The following is a 19,617-nucleotide window of genomic DNA, read 5'->3' as shown; positions in this document are numbered from 1 at the left end:
ATGGGCTTAAAATTCGTTTCACACCCATGTTACTTCAAAACAAATGCAGCCTATGGAAAAAAGGTTGTATGGTAAATGAGGTATCCGAGCATTGGAAAGGTCAAATTTTAGGGAAGTTTTTTCCACAGTGTTTATCCTAGATCCGAACAGCCCCTTAACTTTTCTCACATTAACAAATGCATCCCTGCTTAAGGTGCAATGAAAGTAGTACATGAGCAGACCATGACAAGAGAGGCTAGCAACTCATTCTCTTGCTTAAAATGACATAGAGAAAAATTTCCACCAACTCCGTTTGGTTGCCGGAATGTTTTTTATTCTTGGGACTTTTGTGGAATTTCTGCAGGAAACCCACGTTTGGTTGCTGGGCCCAAAATAATCCCAGGAACCAAAATAACCCCGCACGAAACGCTACCCTGAAAAAAAAAAAATAAAAAATCTTAGAAACCAAAAATAAGTTTTGGGAAGAATTTTTTTTCTTCCCAACAGTTTAAGCAACCAAACAATTTTTTCCCACCATAGTCCGGTCAACCAAACATGGGATTTTTATTTTACTGGGATACTTCCAGGGAGTTTTTTTCCCGATATCCCAAGAAGTGTTTTGTTCCACAAAATCCCAAGAACCGAAAAAATTCCGGCAACCAAATGGATTTTTTTTGTTTTGTTTTGTTTTGGTTGTGCAAGAATTAGACCCGGTTTGTTTTGGATTTTTGGAACAGATTGTGAGCCCAAAACGGAATATTGGACTCAGATATACGTTTAATTGTGAGTCCAAGAATCGGCTCTCAAAATCCAAAACAAACAAGGTCTTAGGACTCACCATTGGTGTGCTTGGCTAAGGTAGGGCCAAGCACAACAATGGTCTAAAACATTTTGACCTTAGGTGAGTGAACCAAATCCTTTACTATTCTAAAAGCAAAAACCAGTGAAATTTCGTCTGCGTCTTCCTTAAAAATGCCTATTGTATCCGCCAGGTGTTACTTCCACTGGCCCTTAGATTCTCTATTATTTCATAAAGATCGTTTATTCCATAAAGACCATCCCAGCTACCTGTGGTATTTTTGTCTTTTCATCTCATTCCTTACCCCTGAAGATCCGTCCAAAAATCACTGTAGCCTCTTTGCACCTGTTGCTCTCTTGTCGTCAAGCAACACCTCCCATCGAAACGATGCTTCGTGTCGGTTGAAGTTTGTTCTTTTCCTCCACTGTCCTTCCTGGGTTCGTTTTGGGGCTCATCTGCATTTATCGGACGATGCCCACTTCTGATTTAAGCTTCCTCTCCGGTAAGCTTTTCCGTTTTTCCTTTTTGTTTATCTTCCTTTGTTTTAGATTGATGGATCTCTTGGTTTCATATCTTGTATTGATGGTTTTGTTGGGAACTTAGGATTCCAGTTTGTTAGAGAGGTATTGCCTTTTTCGTTCTGTTTTATCTACGTTGGAGATAGCATGCAGAGAATTCGCCTTCATGCATTGTTGTCTTTTTCTGATGAATTTACATTCCTGTCGTTCACATTGCTGAAGATCGTGATTAATGTGGAATTTGAGCCCATATCAGGGGCATGGTCAGGGAGAAAGTACTCATCTATTTAAATTTCTTTTAAATCATTGTAGGTAAAGCATATTAGATTTGGATTGGGAACTGCATATTGGCTGTTTGACAGAATGCCGCAAAAAGAATTTATTTCTTGGAATGTTATGATTAGTGTTTATGCAAAGTGGGGCGAGATACAGAGCACTGGGGCTAGAGTGCTCGGAAACAGTTTGATGCAATTCCCGAGAGACGCTGTCTCTTGGAATGCAGTGATTGCGATGATTTCTTGGAATGTGATAGATTATTTTTGGTGTGGTTTAGACAAAGAAAATGGATTTTATTGTATGCATTTGATGAAAGTGTGGAACTGTGGTTTGGAGAGAGTAAATTGATTTTATTGTATGCAATTGATGAAAATGTGGAATGCGGTGGTTTAGAGAGAGGAAATGGATTTTAAGCAAAGGTTGTGATGATTTCTTGGAATGTGATGATTATTCATTGGGTGGTTTAGACGAAGAAAGTGGATTTTATTGTATGCAATTAATGATAGTGTCGAACTGTGGGGCAGAATTGACTTGGATTTTGATGAAATGGATGACCAAATAGTTTTTGACAAGTCTTTCATGTTGCTTTTTTGATAAGCTATTGGTATTCTGTTGTCAAACATGTTGTCAAGCATATTCCTGATTGAATAAGTTAGTAGATTCACATGTTGCAATCTACTAATGCAGATTTTACGTTAGTTAAGCAACAAGCAATGGTTAATGCCTTATGTTTCTCACTTGAGAGGTACTAATGAAGCAACTGAAGATTGTTAAAATATTTTATCTACATGGTGTTCCTCTTGCAAGTTTTCTGACTGTGTATAAACATGGTAGGCCATGTTCTAGGCTTAGGAGATATGCGATAGGCATTCATATAATATTCTAATGGATTTCGACTTCCCTTGTTATTGTCTAAATGAATATTACATTTGCTTGCCGTGTTATTTGAGTGATTTTTCATTGTTTAGTTTAATGTTGGGTTTCATTGATGTGCAAGAATATATTCAAGGGAATCAATTATGCCTACAATACATCAGAGTCCAACTGACAACATAGGAGAAAATTGAGTCAGCATTTGACAATTTCTGTTGGATGGTGTGATCAGGGCACATTGCTCATTTGTTGTCTATTGGTGCTCATGCCATTCATGGCTGAGGGTTCTTGCTTGCCATCTTATGAAGATAGCATATACTTCCATTGACATGGGCATATCCATAGTGATGTCAAGCTAAGGTGTATGGTCTTTTATTTTCTCAGGCACTCTCTCAAACTCTTTCTTACTCCATCTCCATCGTTTCCTCTCTCTCTCTCTCTCTCTCTCTCTCACGCACAATGTGGCTGATTTCTCAGAATACTTCGACATAGTCCTAATCAAATCATGACCCCAAAACAGTGAAAATTTGCGATTGATTGATTGCTAAGTCAGATTTTTCTTACAGTCATCTAAAACAATCAGGTTCACACGCTGTCAAAAGATACTGCTAGGTGATGGATGCGGTCATCTTAACAATTAACAATTTCAAGTTGGCGTACCTTTGTTTTTGGCAACATGACACTGATTTGCTAAATGATGCTGAGATTACCTCCTTATGTTTTTCTACAATTCTCTTATCATGTTTCTGGGAATATTCTTTTTATCATGTCCTATTTCTCAGAATTTTCTTTTTCTCGTGCCTGGTGTTTTGAAATGAATAGTTATTGGATATCATCCCTAAAGTCTACGTTTTTTTAATAGTTCCTTTTCCATGTGAATGTGCGCCCATATAAGTGTTGCTTGTACCTTTTTTCAGAAAATCTTAAGTAGATGGAAATGAAATAATTCATTTTATGCATCAAAACATGTGGAAAATAATCAACAAAAATTTATTTGCCATTAAAAAAATAATCAACAAAATATTTCTAAGATATTCTTTTTGCACAAAAAGTACTCTCAATTTGCTCCTATTTTGAGTTGTATATCTCTAGAATTTCCATTATATTCATTTTGGTGGGTACTGCCTTTTTTATGCGTGTGCTTTTTTTAACCAAACTGATCATAAAGAGACTTTTATCTTTTTACCTTTTCTTTCCACGCAAAATTGTACGTAAAACAAATTTTATGCCCATTTTTAAGGTTTGTAAAACAACTTTTATGCTCATTTTATTTTTACACCCATTTTAGGGAGCCTTGCTATTAGTCATTGCTCTTCTACCACTTCATCAATCAATTGATATGCAACTACGCATTTGTGGTACCTCATGCTCGGAGCATCTTCATCTTAGGCTTCTTTTTGTCTTGCTTTTCAGAAGTTTCCAAGTGGGCTCCATAGCAATTGTTATGTTAGCATAGTATGAATTAAAATTCATATGCAGTATTATCTTGTTTGCTAAAACTCTTAGTCGCACCTGCAAATGCACGTGCCTTTTTTAGTAGTAACATAAAAACCAAATAAGGAGCAATTTTCAAAGCAATTATACTGCAACAATAAAGTAGGCACGATATATGAGGAACTAACCTGGAGCAACATATCCACAAGTGCCTGCAAGTTCTTTCCCATTGGATGAATTGGGCATCGGAAGTCTAGCAGTACCAAAATCAGATACATGAGCCTCAAATTCTGAATCCAATAAAACATTTTTGCAAGAGATATCAAGATGAACCATTGGCGGGTCGCAATCATGGTGCATGTATGATACAGAATTTGCCACAGCTTTAATAATATTAACCCTCTTCACCCAATAGAACTCTATTGCCCCTTCCTCACTGCTTAGTATATTAGCCAAATTTCCTCTTTCCATATACTCATAGATGAGAAACATGCATGGTCTGGAACAAAACCCGTAAAGCTTGACAACATTTCGGTGACGGATTTCTGTTAAGTAATAAAATCTCTCTAGTCAACTCTGTCTGCTTCTCGAACTATTTTTCTGCTGTTCTTGTTTTCTCCTCCACCCCAAATGCCATCTGCAGAGAAAGGGAGAACGGGATTTCAAAGGAGCCACTTGTGTGATGACTACACAAGACTAAAATACAAAGAAGAGGTTCAGGGGCAAAAGAACCTCCTCCTTCTTTTTTTCTTCGTTTTTTTTTTTTTTTGGAAATCCGAGGGAGAAAATCAAGCAAAGTATGAACAAGAAACCTTAATTTCTAATAAGAGCGAAAAGGAAGGAGATGACTCTTGATGAAGAGAGAGAGAGAGAGAGAGAGAGAGAGAGTATACTGTTTATTCCAAATTGGTTGTAAGTATTTTTCCCGTACCGTATTTTTGACCTATCACGTTTTGCTAACTATGGTTATAACATAGTAGTAATGTTTGTTACAAAATTAGATAGAGAAATTAATATTTTAATGTGTTTGTTTCTTTCTTGGAATTTCTTTTCTCCTATTAAAATAAAGGAAATCCATAATGAAAAGATGCAAGGCATTTTTATAGTTTAATGAAATTGAGGGTGTTATTGATTGGCATGCATTTTAGTTCTTTTAATTTGTTTGTTTGTTTGCTTTTTTTTTCCTTTCCTATGAAAACAGAAGAAGAAATCAATTTTGGAAAGATGTAAGCTATTTTAATTAGTTTTAATGAAGTTGAGGGTGCTATTTATAAGTATGCATTCTCATCCTACATTGAAATTCTTCCTTAGATAGTTGAATGTTAAAGGGCAGAGTGTGGGAAATATGGCCTCAAAATATAAATTTTAAAACTTTTGCTTATCTTTGGATAAGGGATAGCCAGCCCTATTTTTTGCATGAAAAAGGAATTGATAGATACATACTTTATTTTTTTCTTTTTGTATGAATGTCTAGCCAATTTCACAAAAATCCATTTCGGGAGAGAACTGCCACCTTTAGTTATTGAATACCTTATATATAAATGTAAATTCTTTATATTATTTTGTCTCCTTCATTTGCACTCTGCTTCCGAATCATTTCAGCTGGAGTCAATATAGGCTTGCATGATGTCATTCGAAACTGAGAGAGGAGGTCAAGACCTATTCGATCCAATCTCAGATGGACGCTCCCTATACATGTAAGTTTCTCTAGATTATATAGGTTTTTTATGTGTCTGCATATAGGTGCAAATATTATAAAAAAAATACATTGAATGTAAAGACGAATAGCATGTAACACATTTCAGATGGCCCCAAACCCATTGAAGATTCGCCTATTTATAGATGCCTACGGGTAGCATGTAACATATTTCAGAGTTATTAGTGTGCCTCACACTCTTGGTGGTCTACGTGTGAGCCCCATTCATAAGCTTCTCCTACGTTATCCTTATGGCCTACCTGCCCATGTCTCTTCACACTGTATTATTGTCCTTGGCCTATCAATTCAATTCGTTTTTCATTTTTTCTGCCAAACAAGGAGAGTTCTTCCATCTCCCACCCACATTTTTTTTAATTGTTTGTGTTCTTGCATCAGCCTGTTTTACTAAGTTTTCTCAATTAATTAATTATTGAAGATTTTTTAGCCACTAAAATATATATAACTTAGCAATATTGTTGGAAATCTAGGCTTGACTGCTTACCACTTGACCACCTATCCACATGATTTTTTTTTTTAGAACTAATTTACTTCTACATTGATAGCTTAGAACGCAGACTTGGCCACATTGGAAATCTCGTTTGTGGGAGTTAATGGCCTAGGGACTTAGTGTTTTGTTTTTGGAATTGTGCTAGTCATTTTACATTTGTTAATATGGGTTAGTGGTAGCTTAGGGAAGCTAAGATTAGTTAAGTCTTGTTAATCTCGGATTTGAAGTGTAGGGTATACTATAAAGCTACAGCTTGCTACAAAGAACTACAACAACAACTAAAAGTACAATAAGCCCATACACACATCCAGCTTGGTACAAGACTCCTCAAGCTGGTGTGGTGAATACATAATGAGAGCATAATAGTAAAAAAGACAGCAGCGGCCACAATAAACAGCATCGACATCAATGGCCATAAAAAAGAGCGCTCCTTTGAAGTAGAACACCAACGAGAGTGATCAAACATGGCCTCCCCTTGAATGAGAGCACGGCGAACAGATCAGCATATCATAAGCAATAGAGGCTCCATGGCAGGAACAACTACGATCCAGCAAAGCAAAATGGGGCACATTAAAGGTACGCACAACGAACATCGACGAAGCAGCACAACGCCAAGTGAAGAGGATAACAACCAATGGGGAAACCATCGGAGACAAGGTCAATGGAAAAATCATCACCTGGAGAGAGAGAGAGAGAGAGAGAGAGAGAGAGAGAGAGAGAGAGAGAAACCAAACAATGATGGGAAAACCATCGTCTGAAGACTAGGTCGACGGCATGAACATCGTTGCTTGAAGACAAGGAGAAAAAAAGGGAGAAGATAAATCAAACAACGATGGGGACACCATCGTCTGTAGACTTGGTCGACGGTATGAACATTGTCGCCTGAAAAGAGCCGACAACGATGGGAAAACCATCGCCCTGAAAAAGAGGTCAGCAGGAAAAGATCGTCGCCTATAAGAGAGCCGACCAACGATGGATATGGAAGCTATCGCTCGGAAAAGAGGGCACAAAGCATAAAGCTGAGAAGACAAAGACTAATTAGGAAGCACAACAACACTCCTCCTCGGGTGAAACTACATGCGCCCAGAGATGAAAAGACAAGGAGGACAATATCAAAGCAGAACGAAGAGATATGGCATAAAGCCGGACAACCCGAAGAGACACGAAAACTAGACATGTAAACAAGACAATACTCCCTCGAGAAGACAACACTAACACTTCTCCTCAAGAGAAGACAACAAAGAGAACAACATCAAGAGAAATAACAATACTCCCTCGAAAGAAAAGAAACAAAGAACTACATGAGAACACTCCCCCTCAAGTTGAAGTTCGAATACCTTCAACTTACAAAGAAACAAAGACAATCAAGGTACCACACCTCCCTTGGACATTTCATCGAAGACTTGGGGTGTACCTTGAAGAACAACCCAAAGGCCATGAAAGCAAAGAAAGAAAAAGAGAAAAACAAAGAGAAGACATCAAGACAAGAATAAGAGAACAATATAAGACAATTTTTTTTTTCTTTTGGTCTACACAATTACAAAGGCATAGAAGCCAAACAATATAGAAAAGAGAGAAAAAAAACAAAGATTTGGAGTTGAGATTGGGTGTATTGGGATCCATTTGGCCTTCCCAAACGGGATGGTGGTGAGAAATTATGGTCCATGGGTTTTGGGATTGTGAGTTGAGATTGGGAGTTTTGAGTGGAGAGACAAAAAGGGATTTGGGAAGAAGATTTCTTAACAAATGAATTCAAAAGGGAAAGAAAGGAAAGAGTGAGAGTGTTGGGTTGAGATTTAAGATTAAAAGAGAAAGAAAGGGAGGAATAGATGGTGCAAAAATGGGTTTACGGCAAACCCAAAACAGAGGGTTTGCGCATGGAATAGATTTTTCTTTTTCTTTTGTTTGATTTTGACAAAGAAAAGTTGCGCAAGATGTGCGCAAGTGAGGAGGGAGAAATGAGAGGGATTTGAGGGACAAGAGAGGGATTTTCAAGAGAGGTGTTAGAAATGAGGAGATTTACGGCATATTTGCCCAAAACGCAAATCAGGAATAAAGAGAGAGATTGGAGACAGAGAGTATGAGAGAGATTTTAGGATTTTGGGTTGTGACAAACCCAAAATAGAGTTTTACAGAAAAAGAAAGAGAGATTTCTGAAAATCCAGACCCAAAAATGGGTTTGACGAAAAATAAAAGAGAGAGAACAAGAGGAGACTATTTTGATCCTGAAACCAACCCTAGCCCTTGATATTGTCAAGTATTAAGAGGCTTGAAACAAATGTAGAGCCTATATTTTGAATTGGAAAACACTTTAAAAACGGGATCCCTTCCCGAAAACAGAAACGGGGTAAATATGGCCAAGTGTGGAGTCAAGATACGCGCCCCACTTTTTTAGTTTTATGCACAGGTGTCACGATAGAAGATCTTGTGCTTTTTTTCAGCACGGAATCCCGTCTTGCTAGCAACCCTCTTTTGATTTCTTTTTAAATGACTATATTTTGAACTTTCATGTATAACCAACCCAAAGTCCTTGTAAAATTCGTGAGATTCTTATAATCTTCTTTACCCTATTAGAAAAATGAATAAATTACTCCCAACTCACTAACTCATATTGTACCAGTTATCAATAAAGAGGCCTTGCCGTTTTTCAGTTATTTTAAGTTTTTAACCCTTCACAAAACTAAAGCGATAGACCCCCACTTTCGTTCACTTAAGAGAAGTTTAATACAAAGCCAAATTACACTTGCTTAAAACTATTTATAAAATCTCCTACCTAAAAATTGAGATACACTTCGTCAAAATTATAAGCACACTTTCAATATTGCACATGGATGATGATTCTCCCGCAACAAACCCTCATGCTTGGAGGAAACTTGATCTCGACTTTGTTCTGTCACAACCTATGCTGTCATAAAATATTGCTTTCACAACCTATGATGTACCTATTATTTTAACTTTTAAGCACCCTGGATTCCTATGTCTAGAGATTTTAGAAATGTCAGTAAGATCCAACTCAAAACCTATATCCATTATCTTTTATTACATGATCATCATAGCAAGCTTCCTTTTTATTTTTAGATCTTTTAAGGTCATCATTATGATTGTGCTTGTTAAATCTTCAGCCAGATTTTATTAATTTGATTGACCATCAAGAAAAAGATGTCTACAAGATCTTAGTTGACTTCATTTTCATCTATATTATCCCTTTCGTATGCTTCCACTCTATTAGTTAGATCTTCTGATTCCTTCTCTACTATGAGAGGCATATTGTACTCATGATTATGAAAACCTTGATCTTCATCCTCTACACACTGATTGAACCTCTCCTGAGTTGCATCCTTGTTATAATTTTTGATAGTCTCCATTTGATTTTGGTTTTTTGTTTGTTGTTCGGTCATTTTCTAAGTAGATTTCAACCATTCTTGGGATATCTACACAAATCATTGTTGTGTCATATTAAATAACCTCTTGTCCGATTGAGTTTTTTACAATCTCATGAAATAGCCAATGTCGAAAATATCAATATTGATTGGCATATCAATGATTTGCCTATGAATCTTGTGATAAAAATTCCAACAGTCCCAAAAACAGAGCGATACAGAAAATTTCGACCATGTTGTTATGTTTACTTTTAGGGATTTGCCAGGGACCATCGCAAAAGGCATTTCACAGAAGGTTTGTCGCATGTCAGACTAGCCACATAGGCTCACTTTTCAGCAGATTTTGTCATCATTCACGAGGTGGCTGGTCTGACATGCGACAGACCATCTGTGAAATGCCTTCTGCAATGGTCCCTAGCAAATCACCTACTTTTATGTTTATTGATTTTCGGCATACTTTGAGTAAAAAGTATGATTTGATAATTTTAATTTGAAACTCATTAGCTTTCTTATATGTCACGGAATACAGGAAAGCTGCACTTTGGTGGGGTTGGAATTGTGTTTCTTCTCAATCTCTTATAGTAGATCATTCTACATTTCTGTATAACCTACATATGGAGCATAGGTGACTTCAATTTTTAAGAAAAATAATGCATTGTATGAGCTGGTTTTGTTAGAAATTTAATTAACCTTATGTGGAAAAGGATCATTACCTCCGGCCATGATGATCAGATAGAAGCGATTGATGATGCACGAGATCTAACGGTTGAAGACGCTCTACAACGAACACGACAGACTCGGTTCTGACGTAGTCTTCAGATCTATCCAAGCCTTATGCTCAGATCAATGGAATCATGGGCCGTTCCTTGGTAGATCCGGGACCAGACAGAGAAAACCTTAAACCCAAATTTTTGAATGAATAGAATGGTTGCTCCCATTAAGCAACACACTGTGGACCCCGATCCTGAGAACGATGAGGAAACGAGTCCCTACATCCTCTGGATCTCCACATGAAAGAGCGCTCTACCAAAGAACTCTCGAAACAGGTGCCACTCTCACAGCATAGCATGAGTGGCAATACAAAACGAATGAGATACATCCTGATCGGGATCCAGGGCTCCAAACCAAGATATACCTAAAAATAACTCAGAGTCGCCATCCATGGATACGCCATGGAGCTAAAATAAATGCTCTGTCTGCAACGGATAACCAGAGATACAAAAGGTCCGTGCCTGATTACAAATGGAGAAGGTCCGAAGAGCACCCCCAATTCGTCCGAGTGCAAGCACTTGGTCTCTTATGCCATTTATTAGTAACCTCGAAGAGTTTCGGGCGAAAATCATATGAAATGGGAACAAATATTCCCGAGTGAACGTCTACCTAATCATGCATGACTCGGGGATGAAATAGTAATCACGCACAAAATAAATGAAAGATATGTCGCCTAAGCACAGCTAGGTTATGAGTGACATGCCTAATAAATGTCTAAGTTCTGGTGGACGAACACATGCATGCTACCGCTAAAGTATAAGTCTGTACAGGAAGGGAAATCTAAAATTAGCAGTTGATCATGAATAGTAAATGAAATAAGGAACAAATAAAAATGCCAGGCAAATAATAGAAGAATGAAATAAAACCTATGGCGTACACATAGCGCCTATCTACATTGGGGCGAATACATAGCGCTTAATATAAAATCCTAACACATCTCATCTAGAAAGCAGTAAATGATAGATAGCAATTGCAATAATAAAAACCTATGGCGTGCACATAGCGCCTATCTACAATGGGGCGAATACATAGCGCCTAATATAAAATCCTAACACATCTCATCTAGAAAGCAGTAAATGATAGATAACAATTGCAGTAATAAAAACCTACGGCGTGCACATAGCGCCTATCTACAATGGGGCGAATACATAGCGCCTAATATAAAATCCTAACACATCTCATCTAGAAAGCAGTAAATGACAGATAACAATTGCAGTAAAAGCAGTAAAACGCTATAGTTAAGAAGGTAAACCTGCGCAATGAGCAAACATCAGTTGATGATAATAAAGGGTAATAATCAGTAACCTAATAAAGATAGAGAATTACAGCTAAGCATGTGAGAACTACAGCTAAGCAGGTAAGAGCTACAACTAAGCAAGTAGGTAAGTAAGGAAATGAACACACGCTATCATGATCCTATGTAAAAATCGATATACAAACACAAGCCCTAAGTACTAACAACAGACCCTAAGACTCTAATGTTTAAGCCTGAGTCTTTAGATGATCTGATGTTCACCCAAAGAAGCCTACGTATCCCCGCCTCCACGAGAATCAGAGCAACGTAGTTCTTCGCGCCTATTCTAAGCTATGATGCCTAAGACACCTAGACCTCTATCTTAGACTCGATCTAAAAGACCGGACTAGTTATTAAAGCTACTTGAACGATTATTTAAATTCCAGTGAATTGTAGATTTAAAGACACCCTATATGCCCTAACTAAATGCAGATTAGCCCTAAGCTAATGCAGGTGGTTCTTACAACCTATGTGTAACTAGGCTGTATTTCTTAAGGAAAACAAAGGGTTGACTAACGTATCATATTCTAGTCATCAATTGGCGATGTTAATCGCCAACTGACTGGACGGAGGCGCTCCTATAACTCTACGACAAACCCCTAACTCTAAAACAAGCACACAATAATCACAACAAATCAAGGACAAATCCCCTAACTCTAAAAGAAACTCTCTATCTAGGAGAAACTCCTAACTCTAAAGGAAGAGCTTTTTGAAAACACGGTTTTAAAGAAAAAGGGTTAAAGTATATTTATTTACAAAGTTTGGCTGGACTTGGGACATGGATCCCGAGTTGCGCTACGTACCTCGTGGAAGAGGATCAAGCCAACGTAGTTCGAAACGAACTCTCCTACTACGCTCCTAAAGCTCAAAAGCATTTCAAAATGACTTAAGATTTTTTATATTTTTCAACTGTTTTTTAATTTTAAGATATTTCAATGTTTTTGAATTTTAAAATATTCAATTGTTTTTGGGTTTCAAATTTCTAATGTTTTTGTGATTTTAAATAATTTCAATGTTCTTGTGATTTTAAGATTTCAATGGTTTATGGATTTTAAAATTTTAAATGTTTTCACCCTTTTGGTCAAAGGCCAAAGGGAACACACAATGCAACACCCTAGGGTAAAACCCTTAGGGTAAAGGGGAAACCCCAAACCAACAAACTAGCATCTCAAAACAAGATGTAACAATCCACAAACAAGTAAACAAACGTCTCAAGAACACTGAAAATGATCTAAGATCCCAAATAAGCAAAGCTCTAATAAGACTGAGTTAGACTCTAACCAAGATGAATGATAACAACTCTAAAGGATAAACTTCTAACTAAAACACTAAAGGAAGGGGTGCAAATGAGTTAGGGACTCTCTAATAGCACTACCAAAAGAGAAAGTTCATTTTGTACACTGCGGGGGGTTCCATTTTTCTCTTAATGGGAGTTCCAGGTATGGGTTTATATGGTTCCAATGAACCAACGAAGGCAAATAAGCCAAAGACTTGCTATTAACACTACCGAAATAGGGGCAAAAACGACTCAAAGACTCGCTAGAAGATGGGGCCACTCTAACATGTGGCTAGGTAAGCCTCATAAAGGGAAAACTCTCTAAATGAGACAAGGCTTGTCTCCAAGGGAGAAACACCTTAATGAGACTAAGCATGTCTCGTAGCAGGGGATTCATGGAACTTGGAAGGTCTAGACATGATTTGGAAGCGATCCTAGAAGTTTAGATGTCTAGGTTGACATATAGCACGGGTTCCACTCATTTAGGATAAAAAAAAAACATTGAAAGCACTCTGCACAACATGCAATTTTCGCTAATAAGGCTATAAAATATAAAGTAAATCTTGAAAATTGATCAATATATGATTTGTGACTTGCTAGCATGCTCATCATATCCCAGTACAAGCATTAGAATCAATATAGGCTAGAAACAATCTATAAAAAAAAAAGGTGAAATTTCCACCCAACATGTAATTTTCACCAAAAATGGTAAAAAATGCCAAATAAATCATGAGAATGATTCAATATATGATTTAAAACTTGCTACCAAGCTCAAAACATCCCAAACAATCATTAAAATTGAATAGAGCTCATATTGTCCATGATTTTCAAGAAATGGAACAGTTATGTCATATAATGTGAAAAATGTAACTTTGCACTGACTTTTAGACCCCTCAAACATCAAAACCATCAAAAACTCTACTAATCAAAATTGTAGATCTCAGCATGAATGACATTCTCTCAGTTGACCAGTTCGTTTGGATCTGGCCAGAAGTAGCCGAAAAATAGCCTATTCCGATCCATCGCCATTAAAAGACATATTAGTGTTTTAACTGAAAGTTCGGGCTCAGTTTTGATACTTAAAACATCGCTTCTGGAAAAATTCACTCAAGGACAAAGTATTAGAAAATCTTGTGAAGAACATTTTTTCTTTGTATGCCTTCGGACGAAACAGACCTGGAATGGCCTAAAAATGGCCAACAAGCTGCTGTTGCAGAAATGACAGTTTTTTCAGAAAAACTGAAGCTTGCAAGTCATTTTTGACATATTAAAAAGCATTTATGGAAAAATTTGCTCAATAAGACAGTTTTAGGAGATATTATAACAAACATTTTTCCAGTTGACAGTTTCGAACAATTCCGATCAAAAGCAGCCCAAAAGTTATTCGACACGATAATTTCTAAAAAAAACTTGAACAAAAACAGCATTGTGGACTGAAAATTTTAAACGGGCATAACTCTCTCGTCTGTTGGCCAAATTTGGGCCGCCATATGTCGAACTGACCGGCTCGACTAGATATACAATCTTGATGTTTTTATTTTTGATAATTTTGAGCTTAAGAAATCTAAAAATAAAAAAACAACGGGCTGGACAGCAAGCATTTAAGGATATTTTCTAAGCATACAAAGTGTAAAATAAAAGAAACATTCACTTTCATTGTATGAACAAAATGACACTCAAGCAAACATGGAAACATGGATGATGCTAATATCATAGCCACATGTTGAGGCATGCATTTTAACCCAATGTTCAAACGAAGTTTGGTTAAAAATTGTTAGGGACAAACGATTAGATAAGCTAAGCTTGTGCCATTATAAGAAACACTGCCAACATTAATAATCAAAGGTCCTTACCACTCCTAAAAAAAGATTCTCACAAAATTCATCTAGAATTAATAGAAACATCACCAACTCATAAGCAAGAATTGAAAGAAAACAGGGTGGGGCTGCTATGGGCATCGCCATTATCAAGGTTTAGACTTTCAAAATCAAGGGTATAAGGGCTGTTGCTATCAAATGAGATGAAGGGCTGCTACTATCAAATGAAGCGGGGGCTGCACATAACAAAGCAAGGTAAGAACTGAACTGATGAACAAAAATGTGCTAAAAAAAAAAAAAAACAGAATCATTGAGCTGAACTATGCCAAAACAAAGCTACGCTGTGGACTAAACTATGTAAGACAAGGGATGCATTAATGAACTAAATCATGCCAAAACAAAGCTGAATCATTGAGCTGAACTGTGCCAAAAATAGGGCAAAGTTGCGGGTTAAACTTATGCAGAAAATGGGACAAATTTGGTGGATAGAATCTGCACAAAACGGGGGCCGATTCGTGGCTTAAAAATGGGACTGAATTGGGGTAATAACAGGGGCTGTTATGGGGTAAAACAGGGGCTGTTATGGGGTAATGTGCATAAAACCGGGGCTAAACTTTGGGACAGATTTGCGCCTCAAACAGGGGCCAAACGATGGACAGAATTGTGATGAAGCTAGGGCTGACTTGTACATATATGAGCTGAACTTTATCATGAATTCTTTTCAAATCAGAGTAGCACAAAAATCACAAACTTTCTTGCTCTAAAAACTGAGGGAGTTCTTGAAACATTCTTCATTTGACTCATCTTTTATCTAATGATTTAAAGAAATACAACTATTATTCCCTAAATATTATAAAATAAAATCATAGACTTAAATAATAACTCACATAGCAGGGTTCTATATCACTATAAGCTAATATTCTTTTCAATTTCAAAACAATTAGATCAAAATATTTCTATGTAATTTTCATGTAAGCAAACAGATCTTGAAGCAGAAATATCAAAATACCTAATGAAAAAGCGGATTGAGCTCTTGATTTTGATCAAAATTTTAAAGATGCTTGCCTAATCTCCTTTGAGCTTCTCTTGTTCTCTTGTAAGCGACTGAGCTTCGAGATGTTGACGCAGAACTCTTTCAATAAAGGAACATATGCTCCAATTCTAATCGGAAAAACATGATCGGAGAAGAAAAGGAAGAAGCTTAGGTTTGAGATGGAAACAGATATGAGATTCTAAAGCTTCACATTGATAATAGGAAGAGGAGAACTGAAGCAACAAAGTAAGGAAGAAAAATCCAGCGGAAAACTAGCCGGAGTCCGGTAGATTCATCGGAAAGAATGGATCGGAGAAGAAGAAGTACGGATCGAGGGTTAGGGTTTCACACGATTTTCTTTCCTCTCCTCTCTGCTAGGGTGCCCTTAAAAAATCCCAAATGAGAGGCCTTGCTTGCTATTTATAGACTTTTCCATAATTTTTGCCCCCTTTTCATCCTGGGTACACCCTTCTCATGAGTATTTCAACTTAATTTAGAATGGATAAAGGCGGTCCACAAGAAAAATCTTAGTAAAAATAAAGATAAATTCGCGCCCCTTTAAGTTGTCCTGGACAACCCTCCTCTAAATACATTTTAACCTGGTTTTAAATGGGTTGGGTGGCCCGTGGAAAAGAGTTAAATAAAAATTAAGAGAATAAATTCGTGCTCTTTTAATTGCCCTGGGACACCCATCTACTGCAAAATACACACGCTTTATTCCCACAAGGCCACCTCCTGGTCAGGATAATGCACACCCCTTCTGCAACTCTAAATTCACACAACACTACCTACCCCTCTCATTTGCTATGCAAACCGCGACGGATTTTTCTGAAATTTTAGAGGAACCTAAATGGGACCTTGACCTATGTTAAGACTGATTTTGGGACATGAAATTCACCTATTTAAAGGATTTTTTTTTTTAGGGTTCGGTCAAAATGGGGTGTCTACACACACGTATATATGCTTGAGGGAATGATTTGGTTTCCCAAGTACACTAACACGCTTTCTAATTTAGGATTCTTAATGAGAGTTATCTTTAGTAGCCAAAAACCCACTTTACAAAAGTCTAAGATTTCCCAAATCTTAGGTGCATCAATTATGGGCCACCTAAATGGAAACAAATTTCCAACATGTTTTAGATCCCCTTTTTGTTAGAAAATATAATTCGTGGTCCACTTGTTTCAAAATATGAGATTTGTCCAAAACTTCAATATATGCCTAAGCTATACCAGGTACGTAGAAAGTTTTCATACCTGGTCTTGAAACTGTTCATTCCCTTTTTTTACTTCTGTAATTAATTATGTTATTCCCATCGTTGACCACATACTGAATTAGATCTTTCTAGTGATGCATACTGTATATCCAACAACAAACTTGTGGAAAATAACACGACATATGTCTTGTGAAAATCATTCTCAAGTACGTGCACTGTAATTACAGAGGTTCCAGCTGTAGAACCTAGAAATAAGCTTTTTTGGTTTAATCGTCCTGAATGGATACTTTTCTTGATACATTTTACCTTGGTTCAGGTAACTTTTCTTAGCTTAGCCATGGATTTTCCAAGTTTTGTTCTTTCTATTTCAAAAATACAACACAAACCCATGTCAAATTTCAACTGTGCAAGTAGTTTTTCTGTATTCGTACTAATCCTGTATCAGCTAACCGTAGCACTCTTTGAAGTCATTTTCTCATCTAGCTGATTACGGACTATTTTAGGAGCTTATAGTCATACAACAAATCTTACATGGGCGGATATTTGAAATGAGGGCATCTTCCTAGGTCGGGCAATAGATTTGTTATTTTTTTCCCACATGAAAATCATTCTCAAGTATGTGCATGACCTATGAAATTTATGCGACACTCCACATGTGCTAGATAATTAGTTCAAGGTAATACCAACTCCTTTCTGGAATTTATTATATACCTTCCTGGGCTTGGGCATTTAAAAAGTCCTTTTTGGAATGTATTATAATATACATTGCTGGGCACATGGAATGAGCAATTTCCTAGCTAGCTGGGCACTTGGTTTGTTTTTTTGTCATTACTGATGCGCTCTGGAAATGTCGACAAAATGGCAAAATACTTAGCAATCAATTTTCATGGTTTAACATGATTGGAGTAGCACTAGTTTTTTCTAACATGGTCTGTTTTTGTTCCTCTGGCCACTGGGAAATTACTAAAAGTGCTCTTTATTTTTCACAAATGTACTATTTGAGACACATTGCCCATCTCTGATTCCATAAATCTGCCGCACTCAAAATGTTTGGACAGGAGGAAGGGCCCGAGGCAGGGGTGGTTATCAGACAGAGGCTCCTAGGGGCCGCTTTGGTGCCCGAACTTTTGAACGGGGAAGCGGACAAGACGGCAACGACAGGGACTACAGTAACAAGCCAAGGGGAAATGGTTTCCACCAGTGGGGTCTGCGTCAAGAGAGGTGTGTCTTGGGGAACCAATTTTCATGGAATGGTCTGAACCCATCCGAAGCCTTAGATTCTTAGTTGATATCTTGAGGGAGAGCTCTAGTTTTGAGGTGCAGTACTTTCTCATTTAGTACATTTTTATTGTTTTCAGGAAATATTTATTCATAATTTTGCGGAGTCTCATTTGGCTGATTAGCTGTTTTATTGGTGAAGCCTGATCTTAGTCTAATCTGGAAAGTACTGTACACTCTACCCCGACTGCAGAGGTTGCTTTCTCATCAACAGAAGCTGAATATGTTGCTATTACTGAGGCTAGCAAAGAGATGATTTGGCTTCAGAGATTTATGAAAGAGTAGGGTAGAAAGCAAGAGAACAACATACTGTGGAGTGACAGTCAAAGTGCTATTCAACTAGCGACGAACTCAGCATTTCATTAGAGGACTAAGCATATTCAGTTGAGGTACCACTTCATTCGGTCAGTTTTGGAGGATGAACAGCTGAAGCTTGACAAGATTGATGGCAGCAAAAATCCTGCAGATATGTTGACAAAAGAGATTGACAGGGAAAAGTTGGGCCTTTGCTCAACTTTGATTGATCTTCATGTATAATTGATGAATGTCAGAGTGATAAGTCATGAGGAGTGAAGCGATTCAGTGGAAGTGCAGATATCAGTCTTCAAGTGGGAGATTGTTATTGGTGAAGCCTGATCCCAGTCTAATCTGGAAAGTATTGTACACTCTACCCCCGACTGCGGCGGTCTCGTTCGGCGTTGAGCGGGCCAAGGGGTTGCAAGGGGCTGGGAGCCCCCTGCTTGAAGGCGGGGGTTCGGGGGTGGTAGCCCCCGACTCAAATTTTTAGGATATTTTATACTAGGGGTAGTTTCGTACTTTCATGAATTACGATTTTTTCTCTTTATTGTAACGCGTCTCAGAACGCCATATAAAAAGGATGTGATATCAGGAGACGCCCTACAGAGGTGTGAGGGTTTGTAATCTCTTCTTCAGAATAGTGGATTCGTTGGCTTGTCGCTCTGCCGTGGACGTAGCCCAAACCAAACAGGTTGGGTGAACCACGTAAATCTGTGTGTTCTGTGTATGAATCTTTCGTTTGTTTTGCATCGTTATTCATTCTACTGCGTTGTTAATTCCTAACAAGCTGGTTTAGACAGGTAGCACCCCTGTTTTTTGGGATGTGAATCCTTGTTTTTGGTTTTTTATTCTTATTTTTTCTCATCTATTTTGTTGTTTATTAGTGTCCTTGCATATAGTCTTGGTGCCAAGGAAGTTTTTGACTTCGTTCTTGGTAATGAACAGAAGTATATCACCATAAGAGTGCTTTTGGTCCTTAGATTTTCTGTTCTTGTATGGAATAAAAAATGTGAGGTTTGTCTCAGAAACAAAATGTATCTTAACCAAAAAAAAGGAACTATGCTACCTGGTTGATCAGTTTGCTAAGACCCGGTTCAGGTTCGCAGTTCACAAGTCACATGAAACCAGTATATTAGGGTTGATTTTGTTATGCCATTCTAATTACTACTAGTAGA

The 19,617-nt window shown here is 37.5% G+C and overlaps 2 long non-coding RNA genes across 2 annotated transcripts; both read left to right on the top strand.

Moving 5' to 3' along the window:
• Nucleotides 1-1,114: 1,114 nt before the first annotated feature.
• LOC143889200 (uncharacterized) lies at nt 1,115-19,248 on the top strand. The gene is made up of 4 exons (XR_013254785.1): nt 1,115-1,280; nt 5,482-5,576; nt 17,926-18,184; nt 18,288-19,248. It is a non-coding gene; the product is annotated as an uncharacterized LOC143889200 (long non-coding RNA).
• LOC143889201 (uncharacterized) lies at nt 1,408-2,516 on the top strand. The gene is made up of 2 exons (XR_013254786.1): nt 1,408-2,176; nt 2,318-2,516. It is a non-coding gene; the product is annotated as an uncharacterized LOC143889201 (long non-coding RNA).
• Nucleotides 19,249-19,617: the final 369 nt, after the last annotated feature.

This window comes from Tasmannia lanceolata, unplaced genomic scaffold (assembly GCF_043159265.1).
Source record: "Tasmannia lanceolata isolate RefF3 unplaced genomic scaffold, GAP_Taslan_0.1 ptg000013l, whole genome shotgun sequence".
NCBI classification, from domain to species: Eukaryota; Viridiplantae; Streptophyta; class Magnoliopsida; order Canellales; family Winteraceae; genus Tasmannia; species Tasmannia lanceolata.
Note: the sequence above shows the minus strand (reverse complement) of the source record. Positions and strands in the feature narration are given on the sequence as shown.